This window comes from Lucilia sericata, unplaced genomic scaffold (genome assembly GCF_015586225.1).
Source record: "Lucilia sericata isolate MDLA Ls3-8-SP2 unplaced genomic scaffold, ASM1558622v1 Contig000622F_arrow, whole genome shotgun sequence".
Taxonomy (NCBI): Eukaryota; Metazoa; Arthropoda; class Insecta; order Diptera; family Calliphoridae; genus Lucilia; species Lucilia sericata.
Genome location: NW_023994628.1, coordinates 103386 through 115647, shown reverse-complemented (window position 1 = coordinate 115647; position 12262 = coordinate 103386). Strand labels below are relative to the sequence as shown.

The following is a 12262-nucleotide window of genomic DNA, read 5'->3' as shown; positions in this document are numbered from 1 at the left end:
TTAGTTAGTTAGTTAGTAGTTAGTTAGTTAGTTAGTTAGTTAGTTAGTTAGTTAGTTAGTTAGTAGTTAGTAGTAGTTAGTTAGTTAGTTAGTTAGTTAGTTAGTTAGTTAGTAGTTAGTTAGTTAGTTAGTTAGTTAGTTAGTTAGTTAGTTAGTTAGTTAGTTAGTTAGTTAGTTAGTTAGTTAGTTAGTTAGTTAGTTAGTTAGTTAGTTAGTTAGTTAGTTAGTTAGTTAGGAAAACTAATGGAAAACATTCACAATTATGAATGTTGCTGCAGATTCCTATGGGGAAGAATTAGTGTAGGGTATAGAAAAGTTTAATATCAACCATTTAATAGAGTGTGTTTTTATTATAGTGATATTTCGCGTGACTAGAGTTCAGTACGAGCAAAATATGGTGGAGCCGAAGAGTAGAATTTTATTTTTATGAACATTTTTCTATTTTTACCGTGAGTAGTAGTAGTTATTATTATTATTAAAGTGTGGTAGTAGTAGTGCTCGTGGTGGTGGAACTGAGACCAGCAGCAAATGTAATGGTAGCTAAGCTAGTAGTCGTACTAATAGTAGGAGATATTAGTAGAGTACTAACTACAACAACATACTAAAAAATACAAAGTTTTCCAACCACCAAATAGCAACAACAACAATACTACACTATAATACACTGAGAAAATGTATCTAGTTGTTTAAATTATTTAGTACTAAAAAACTGTGTTTCTTTTTGGTAGTAGCAAATATTATACCACAACAACGACAACAAAAACACAATGCTCTAAGAAATTTATTTGATTACATGTACAACAACAGGGCTAAATACAAATACAACAACAATAACAGCAACAAAAACAAAGTTTATTGTTAAAACAATAAACGAGACAAGTTAAGAGTAAAATTCACATTAACAACGGCAACGAGTCGAAAACAAAACGTGAACAGAAAAGGTTGATTTTTTCTACAATAACGTTTTTTCTTACAGAATAAAGAAATATTATTATTATTAATAAAATACATAAATATAATAGTAAAAAATAATTATTATTGAGGAAAAATTATTACTTCCACATGTACATAAACATAAACAATTGTGTATATATGGTGTATAATTAAAACTGGAATACCTTTATGCAGTGAAAAAAGGACTAATTAGTGCTAAAATGTGATATGTGATAGTAAAACATTAAAAAAAACAAATCATTAAAGGTTTAATAAATAAAGATTAATAATAATTAAAACAAGTACATAAAACATAAAATTATTTGAAAAAGGATTAAAGGAGAACAACAAAAAATATACAGTTTACTAGAAATTAATTAAAATTTATACAAAAAAAATATTAAGCACCAAATTTTAAAACATGTTTTAAATTTATCAAAGAATTATGAAAATAGTTTCTTACTTATAACTCAAACTAAATCTTTAAAAAGTATCTTTGGTCAATCAAAATACAATTGTAAGACCAAATTTTGGAAATTAAAACGTTATATATTTTGAGAATGAATTTAAAAAGTTTTCGGTTGTAATTGGTAATTAAAGCTTTAAAGTTTTTAAAGTGCCGATTCGTTATGCGACTTTTATCATGAAAAGAACAAGCTTTGGTTATTCTGGCTAGAGCAATATCCGATGCACGGCAGATCCTGCAGGAATATCGTTGAATCGAATAGAACAGAATTCAAAATATAACTAGAACTAAACTAATACTGCAACTGAGCTTGATCTGAACTAGAACTAGAAATAAACTATAACTGAACTAGAACTGAACTAGAACTGAACTAGAACTGAACTAGAACTGAACTAGAACTGAACTAGAACTGAACTAGAACTGAACTAGAACTGAACTAGAACTGAACTAGAACTGATAGAACTGAACTAGAACTGAACTAGAACTGAACTAGAACTGAACTAGAACTGAACTAGAACTGAACTAGAACTAGAACTGAACTAGAACTGAACTAGAACTGAACTAGAACTGAACTAGAACTGAACTAGAACTGACGAACTAGAACTGAACTAGAACTGAACTAGAACTGAACTAGAACTGAACTAGAACTTAACTAGAACTGAACTAGAACTAGAACTGAACTAGAACTAGAACTGAACTAGAACTGAACTAGAACTGAACTAGAACTGAACTAGAACTGAACTAGAACTGAACTAGAACTGAACTAGAACTGAACTAGAACTGAACTAGAACTGAACTAGAACTGAACTAGAACTGAACTAGAACTGAACTAGAACTGAACTAGAACTAACTAGAACTGAACTAGAACTGAACTAGAACTGAACTAGAACTGAACTAGAACTGAACTAGAACTGAATTAGAACTGAACTAGAACTGAACTAGAACTGAACTAGAACTGAACTAGAACTGAACTAGAACTGAACTAGAACTAGAACTAGAACTGAACTAGAACTGAACTAGTACTTAACTCGAACTGAACTAGAACTGCACTAGAACTGAACTAGAACTGATCTAGAACTGATCTAGAACTGAACTGGAACTGATCTAAAACTGAACTAGAACTGAACTAAAACTGAACTAAAATTGAACTAGAACTGAACTAGATCTTCCCACCACAAATTGAGGTCCACTAGCTTTGTCTAAGAATAAAATTAGGAACTTTATTGCAACTTTTCTCGGAAAGACCCCAAGGCCTATGACACAAAGCCTGTTCATGTAAAAGTGTCAAGTCCATTATTTTGAAACAACTTACGTAACTTCGTATTGTTTTCAGTCACACACGTAAAATCAGTTTAAAAGGATAGCGAATATAAAATGTGTAACTAATTCTTTAAATAAATGTAAAAATTAGCGTAAATAGTTAATTTAAATGTTTTAAAAGAAATGACATTTTAACCTGGGAAATATGATATTTCTTTTCAAAGAAAGCTAAATTTTAGCAGAAATTTCCAGAATACGAAAAATCTATTCAAATTTCAGACCTGTTGTAATAATTCAATAAATTATCTGAACAAGTTTCTTAATTGCGTTTGTCAATTCCGTAATTACATGACCACATACAGTTGAGGATACAAATCTTTGATCAGTTGATCGGTCAAATCTTTTACCGATTCTGTATATTTCCAGTATCAAACATATCAAGACATATTATTATAGAAAATTGTATTCCTCTAGTTTCTCCCATAAATCGCTCTATTAACACATAGATAACTATTACATACTCCCAGAATCGATCACTTGATTAAGCCTTATTATCCACTATTTTAGTTGTTAATAAAAAACACCAAATTTTTCCAGTCTAATTCTGTAATTTTTGCTAATTCAATTATTTTTATCTAATTTTATCAGGAATATCGTTTTTTTTTTTTTTGGATCTATCGCAATAGTAATACTAATTTTGCAATATTATTGTACTTCTCTTTAATACTCTTTTTCTTCACTCCCATTCTAATCTTATCAGTTTGGCCTTTTACGAAAACATACTATTCCATGCATTTCTGATCTAATCACGAGTGTTAAAATTAGTGTTAGCCAAATAGTGATTACCGAATACTCGTATCTTTTGTAGAGTTTATGGAAGGAAAAATACATTCATTAACATTCATTCATTAACAACCCATAACTCAAATCGGTTTAACATAAAATATCGAAATTGGTCTAAAGTAACCATATGTTTAAACAAAAGTAACTAAATAACCGGGATTTTTAAGAAAAATTCTAAAATTTTAAAAGTATTTATTTTATACACAAATTTATAATTTCCTTAAGAGTTTGAATATATTCTTAAGTATCCTTATCAATCGTATATTAGATCGGGGTTAGAATTGAAGAATGAATATTAATCGAATTTGCCATCACTAGTTAAATGTTTATTTTAACTGCTGTGTGTGAAAAGAACCCAATGTATAGAATAGTCTCTCAGTCTTATCTGCGACAAAAATAAAACACAAACTTCTAAAGATAAAGATAATAATTTGTTTTATACTTGTAAAGTTAATTTATTTATATGGTGCTTCTATTGTTTGTAATTTGTTTTTTATCCTCATCAGAAATAAACAAATTATTCATATTTTTCATAATAGCAACAAACAAAATATTCTCACAATTTGTTAAAAAAGAAAAAAATCACATTTTAAATTTATAATAAATCAAAAGTGTAAAAAGTAAATTACTTATTTTACTCATTGTATTAAATAAATTCAATTTTTTTATTTTAAATTTCCCTAGTGTTAAAAATTACATAAAATTTTAATAAAAAAAAATCAAATATTTGCAAAAAGTGAAAACTAGTGGAAATAATAAATTACTCAAAACTACGGATACAAGTTCGACGAGAATTACATATAAGTAATTAAATAATTAAAGGTAAGTTAGCAAGGGAAAGTTTTTAGAAGTAATTTTGTTTTGTACCTTACCCTTTCCGATTTGATGAAACTTGGTACACACATTCTTCGTACAAATACGAAGTTTAAAGTTCACCTAAAGTAATCCTAAAATATATGAACTTTGAACCTCGTGAAATGGGTGTACCGAATTTCAGAATGGGTGTACCGAATTTCATCGAAATCGGAGAGGGTCATGTTCAAATTCCTACTTTTTTGTTCGAAATTTTTCTAAGATTATATAGACTATAGACTAGACTATAGACTAGACTATAGACTAGACTATAGACTAGACTATAGACTAGACTATAGACTAGACTACTAGACTATAGACTAGGCTATAGAATAGACTATAGAATAGACTATAGACTAGACTATAGACTAGACTATAGACTAGACTATAGACTAGACTATAGACTAGACTATAGACTAGACTATAGACTAGACTATAGACTAGACTATAGACTAGACTATAGACTAGACTATAGACTAGACTATAGACTAGACTATAGACTAGACTATAGACTAGACTATAGACTAGACTATAGACTAGACTATAGACTAGACTATAGACTAGACTATAGACTAGACTATAGACTAGACTATAGACTAGACTATAGACTAGACTATAGACTAGACTATAGACTAGACTATAGACTAGACTATAGACTAGACTATAGACTAGGACTATAGACTAGACTATAGACTAGACTGATAGACTAGACTATAGACTAGACTATAGACTAGACTATAGACTAGACTATAGACTAGACTAGACTAGACTGTAGACTAGACTATAGACTAGACTATAGACTAGACTGTAGACTAGACTATAGACTAGGACTAACTAGACTAGACTATAGACTAGACTGTAGACTAGACTATAGACTAGACTAGTAGACTAGACTATAGACTAGACTATAGACTAGACTAGACTAGACTATGACTAGACTATAGACTAGACTATAGACTAGACTATAGACTAGACTATAGACTAGACTATAGACTAGACTATAGACTAGACTATAGACTAGACTATAGACTAGACTATAGACTAGACTATAGACTAGACTATAGACTAGACTATAGACTAGACTATAGACTAGACTATAGACTAGACTATAGACTAGACTATAGACTAGACTATAGACTAGACTAGCTAGACTATAGACTAGACTATAGACTAGACTATAGACTAGACTATAGACTAGACTATAGACTAGACTATAGACTAGACTATAGACTAGACTATAGACTAGACTATAGACTAGACTATAGACTAGACTATAGACTAGGACTATAGACTAGGACTATAGACTAGACTATAGACTAGACTATAGACTAGACTATAGACTAGACTATAGACTAGACTATAGACTAGACTATAGACTAGACTATAGACTAGACTATAGACTAGGACTATAGACTAGACTATCGGACTAGACTATAGACTAGACTAGACTAGACTAGACTAGACTAGACTATAGACTAGACTATAGACTAGACTATAGACTAGACTATAGACTAGACTATAGACTAGACTAGACTATAGACTAGACTATAGACTAGACTATAGACTAGACTATAGACTGGACTATAGACTAGACTATAGACTAGACTATAGACTAAACTATAGACTAGACTATAGACTAGACTATAGACTAGACTATAGACTAGACTATAGACTAGACTATAGACTAGACTATAGACTAGACTGTAGACTAGACTATAGACTAGACTATAGACTAGACTATAGACTAGACTATAGACTAGACTATAGACTAGACTATAGACTAGACTATAGACTAGGACTATAGACTAGACTATAGACTAGACTATAGACTAGACTATAGACTAGACTATAGACTGGACTATAGACTAGACTATAGAACTAGACTATAGACTAGACTATAGACTAGACTATAGACTAGACTATAGACTAGACTAGACTAGACTATAGACTAGACTATAGACTAGACTATAGACTAGACTATAGACTAGACTATAGACTAGACTATAGACTATAGACTAGACTATACACTAGACTATATACTAGACTATAGAGTAGACTATAGACTAGACTATAGACTAGACTATATAGACTAGACTATAGACTAGACTATAGACTAGACTATATAGACTAGACTAGACTATAGACTAGACTATAGACTAGACTATATAGACTAGACTAGACTATAGACTAGACTATAGACTAGACTATATAGACTAGACTATAGACTAGACTATAGACTAGACTATATAGACTAGACTATAGACTAGACTATATAGACTAGACTATAGACTAGACTATAGACTAGACTATATAGACTAGACTATAGACTAGACTATAGACTAGACTATAGACTGGACTATGGACTAGACTATAGACTAGATTACAAACTGTTAAAAATACCAAAGTACTGAATTTTAAATACCTGCTCTAGTATATATAGTGGCTCTAGTCTAGCGAAACTATAGTCTCTTTTCTGGCGAGTCTATAGTTTTTACTCTCTTCAGTACTTTGTCGAATATATTTCCTCTACTCTGGCGAGACTATTGTCTCTACTCTAACGAGACTATACACTTTAATATGATGAGGATGTAAAAGCTTATCTGACTAGACTATAGTCTCTACTCTGACTAAAATACAGTATCTATTCTCTACCCTGTATGTCCATTGTTTGTACTCTGATAAGATTATAGTCTATACATTGACAAGACTGTAGATTCTAAAAATAACGAGACTAATCTCTAGTCTGGCGCGACTTTAGTTTCCACTCTGGCGATACTGTTGTATCTTCTCCGATAAAACTGACGAGGCTAAAGTCTATACACTAGCGATATTATAGTATCTATTGACATTTCGCTTTAAAAATAAAAAAATTTAAAATTGTGAATTAATTAATAAATTAATAATAAAACTATTTTCTAATAATTCCTTGTAATTTTACAAAGTTTTAAATACTTTGAAGTTTACCGTTTGAGTTGTTAATTTTAAAAATTGATTTTTATCGATTTGTATTGTCATTAAAAAATTCCTGCCAAATTTTTCATCAAACAGATGACAATTTTAAAACAAATAAATAAATGATTGAAAGCCGCTGCATACTTGACAAAAACAAACATTTTTCTTTAACAGTTTTTCCCGCCCATCTTCTCCCATCTTTATTTTATTTAATTTGCCAGACATTTTGACACTGAAAACCATGACGTGCATAGATTTTTAATAAAGAATTTTTTATTAAAAAAATCGTTTTTAAACTTGTTAAAAAACTATAAAAGTGAATAATTACTGGTGACAAGTAATAATTTATAAATATAAATATTTATTTATTGTTAAAAAAAGGTTAAATAACAAAAAAATTATTGAATAGTTAATAATTTAAAATAAAAACACACACACATTCAATATTTGGGGGAAAATTCAATAATTAAAATTTTTAAAATATTTTAAAATGTTATTTAAAATAAATAACTATAAAAATTTTAATGTCCAAAACTTTGTAATTGAAATAGTGTCATTTTTAATACAAGTTTAAGTTCAGTGTCGTGGTAAAATGTTAAAGTGATCGGAACATAATTGAGGGTAAGAGTCGATAGGTTAGTTAACTTTTACCACGGTAAATAATATTGAAATTTGAATTATTTGTTAGAAATTTCCTTAAAAAACTTGAATCTTCCCAGTCGATCTAACGTTGTCTGTCTGTCCTTCTATTGGTTGATCTATTATATAGAAGATATAGTTAGTTTTATAACATTCTGTTTCCAACATGCCTGATATAGGGCATCATATTATAACAACTAATAACTAAACAATTTTAAATATTATTTAAAAAAAAAAACAAATATTTCCAGCAAAAGTTATTCAACCAAAAAGTTCAATTAACTATTTCAATGTGAAATTTTGTTTTCATTTTTTTGGGGGTTCCGATCATTTACCAAAACAAAAGATAAAAATGTCATATACAAAATTTCCCTTAACTGTTAATGAAATATTACATGTGTCAATTTTTTGGTAAATAGATTAACACTTTAAAATTTTTTTAAAAATTAAAAAATTTCCTTAACATTAAACATTTAACAGAAAAAAGATCTATAACTCAAAAGATTTTCAAACTCTATAACTTTAGATCTAAATATATACACATCTCCCCTTTACATTTAATGACTTATGAGCTGTAGATTTAGTCACCAAACATCTGCATAATTATTAAGTGCATTTCAAGAGTTTGAATAAAAAAAAAACATATTTGATTCCAGGAAAAAAAGCACATAAATTTGTTTGTTTAAAAAAAATATCTTATAAATATATATCTTTAATGCGGCAGCCACAAATAAATATTAAAACAAAAAAACTTTTGGGCAATAAGAGAAATATTGAAAATTTTTTAAATCGGAAATAGTCAAAAAAAGAAATAAACAGTTCGTTCTGGTACCCTATAATCGGTTAACGAAAACTTGGTATAAACTACTTTAATGTTCCTAAATCTCTGGCGAAAATATAGTTTCTACTCTAACAAGCCTATAGTTTGTGGAACTATAACATCTACTCGGATTATAGTCTTTACACTGACGGAACCTAAGTTTATAACCGAGCGAGACTATTGTTTGTACTTTGGAGAAACTATAGTCTCTATTCCGGGGTGTCAATAGATTCTACTATGGCGAAGCTATAATTTCTATAGAGACTATAGCCTCTACTCTGGCTAAACTATACACTCTACTCTGGCAAGACTATTCACTGGCGGGACTACAGTCTCTACTCTGGCGAGACTATAACTCTACTCTGGTGAGACTATAGTCTCTACTTTGGCCAGATTATAGTCTCTACTCAAACGAGAATATTGCATATACTGTAGCGTGTGTATTGCCTCTACTGTGGCAAGACTATAGCTGGGTCTCTGACAAAACTGTAGTCTCTACTCTAGTGAGATTATAATCTCTACTGTAACAAGATTATAGTCTTGTCACAGTAGAACGTCAAAATAATCTCGACTCTGGCGAAACTATATTCTCTGACAAGACTTTGATAAGAAGACTTTGTGTTGGGATACTATAGTCTCTACTTTGGCGAGCCCATAGTTTATACTCTTCACTGGCGGTACTATAGTATCTACTCTGATAAGGCTATTAACTCTAATCTAGCCCGGCAATAATCTCTATACTGGCGAGACCATAGTCTCTACTTTATCGAGACTAATCTAGCGAGACTATAGTATCTATTCTGGCGAGACTATAGTCTCCACTTTGATAAGATTATTGTCTCTACTCAAGATGGCGTAAGACCTCTACTCTGATGAGACTATTGCCTCTGTATTCTGGTGATACTATAGTCGAGACTCTACTCTGGTGAGACCACATTATCTCTACTCTGACGAGACTATAGTTTTTACTCTATACTAGCCGGACTATTGTCTACATTCTGGTTAGATTATAGTCTATTCTCTGGCGTTTAGCTTCTGATATGACAGGACTTTAGAGCCTTTATTCTGACGAAACTATAGGCTCTACACTAGAGGTACTATTGTAACTATTCTGCCAAGACTATTGATTCTAATCTTGCGAGACTATAGTCTCCATTCTTGCGTGACAATAGTCTCTCCTTTGGCGATACTATAGTCTATATACTGACAATACTATAGTCTCTATATTGTCGAGACTACAGCCTTTACTTTGATAAGAATATTGATTCTGTAATCTGGTGAGACTATAGTCGATACTCCGACAAAACTATAAAATATTGACTCTGTAATATGGTGAGATTATAGTCGATACTCCGAAAAAACTATAGTTTCTGCTCTAGAGATAATATAGTCTCTAAAATAGGTTCTACTCTGGTAAGACTATATTATATACTCTGACTATATTATATACTCTGACCAACAAGTATAAAGACTGCACAATGGTGAGACAAATGACTCTACTCTAGTAAGACTACAGTTTCTACGCTGATAAGAATATAATCTCTACTCTGGCGAGACCATAGTGTTTACTCTACACTAGCGGGACTATTGTCTCCATTCTGGCGAGATTATAGTCTCTACTCTAGCATTTAGCCTCTCATATGACAAGACTGCAGCCTTTATTCTGACGAAACTATAGGCTCTACACTGGAGGTACTATTGTAACTACTCTGACAAGACTATTGATTCTAATTTAGAGAGACCCATTCTTGCGTGACAATAGTCTCTACTCTGGCGATACTATAGTCTCTATACTGACAAGAGCATAGTCTCTGCTTTGTCAAGACTACGGCCTCTATTCTTTCAAGTATATTGACTTTACAATGGCGATACTTCTGTCTCTACTTTGGTGAGAATATTGGCTTTAGTCTAGCGAGACAATAGCCGATACTCTGAGAATACTATAGTCTCTACTGTGAGATTTAGTACCTACTCCAACAAGACTATATAGTCTTTTTTTTTTTTTTGGAGTGAGAATAGTCTCTAGTCTAGGCGACCGTTTGGCCTCTAATACGACTATCGCATTTATTCGGACGAAACTATATTTTACACTGGCGGCTCTATCTACTCTGTCAAGACTATTGAAAGTCCCTACCTGCTTTGACAAGACTATAATCTCTAATCTTGCGAGTTTTAAGTATCTTAAATATTCTCATTTGCAGCAAAAGCTTTGACTAACTAACTATACCTACTTATGTATATCAAAGATCATCATTGTGCCTGACATAAACTTGAAAATATAAATTGTATATAATAAATAATTTGTATGCCAAACTTGATGATTCATATAGTATTCTATGAACTCTATAATATATAGTCTAATTGAACGAGAACAGTAAAAGTAAATAATGGGCCAAGAGAACAAAAAAAAAAAACTATTAAATGTATTATATTAACACAGTTATATCTGTATAGAATGCTTACAATGCGTTTAATTTTCTTTTTGTTATTATTATTATTAATTATTTATTGCAATTAAGTGATTTGTTTATAGATGTCGAAATTATAATGGTTTTTAAACAGTTTTTTACTTGTAAATATGTCTTAATTTTTAAAATAATTTATGGCAAAGCCAAATTAGTCATAACAATTAAAGGTTTACGAATTTGATTTTAAAAAAACTTTTCCATAATAGTAAAAGTAATTAGCAATCAATTTACAAAAAATAAATTTAAAAATAAGATAATTGAAAATTTAAATTTTCATTAAAAGGCATTTCATAGAAAATTTAGCTTAGAGTAGTAAAATTATCAGAAATCTTGACTTTTAGTTGCTCTAACCAAACTTTTTGGTTAACATAACTAAATGAAAAGAAAAATTTTTCTCCAAAAACTGAAAAGCCAAAATAGCTTAAAGTATTAAACTTGTTAAAAACTTTTGCTTTGCAACTTTAGTTCCTGCAACTAAATTTTTGTTAATATAACTAAAATTCTAAACAAATTTCCTCCCAAAAACAGTATTTCTGTGACATTAAATGTTTGGATATACATATGCATCATGTAAACAAATTACATTCTGGTATTTTAAAAAGAAAAATTATTTCATATGGGTTGGGCCTGGTTGGTTAATTGCATTATGACACATCCAGACATGCGAAAGTTGCTTCTTTCTTAAAATCCCATACACACGTTCCAGCTGCAATAAGTAGAAGAAAAAGAAATAAAAGATAAAGTAGACACAATAAACAAATGAATGAAATAATAATAATAATAAAATATTATAAAATAAATAAATTAATCTTTTCAGCAGCCTAAAAATGTTGAAAGAATATACATAATACAAGTCTAACACAGTGGTGTAGAATACAAAGTTTTTACACATACTTTAGCCATTCATATAAGACTAAATATTCCGTTAATTTAAACTCAAAAATCTTTGATTCAGTTAAACAACGCTGTAACTTAATGATCTAAAAGTACCTTAGCAACACATAATATACGCAGAACTATTTCGAAAAA

General features: G+C 30.2%; 1 protein-coding gene across 2 annotated transcripts in view; it reads left to right on the top strand.

Moving 5' to 3' along the window:
* Positions 1-12262, top strand: part of LOC119606779 (matrix metalloproteinase-14) — an 85257-nt gene that overhangs the window by 8981 nt on the left and 64014 nt on the right. Inside the window, exon 1 of one of the 2 annotated variants that reach the window (XM_037960364.1) lies at positions 4193-4324. The exons of the other annotated variant lie outside the window; for it this stretch is intronic. The gene's annotated coding sequence lies outside the window, so the exon portion shown is untranslated. Of the gene's footprint in view, positions 1-4192; positions 4325-12262 lie in introns of those variants that run through there. 2 annotated transcript variants of the gene reach the window in all.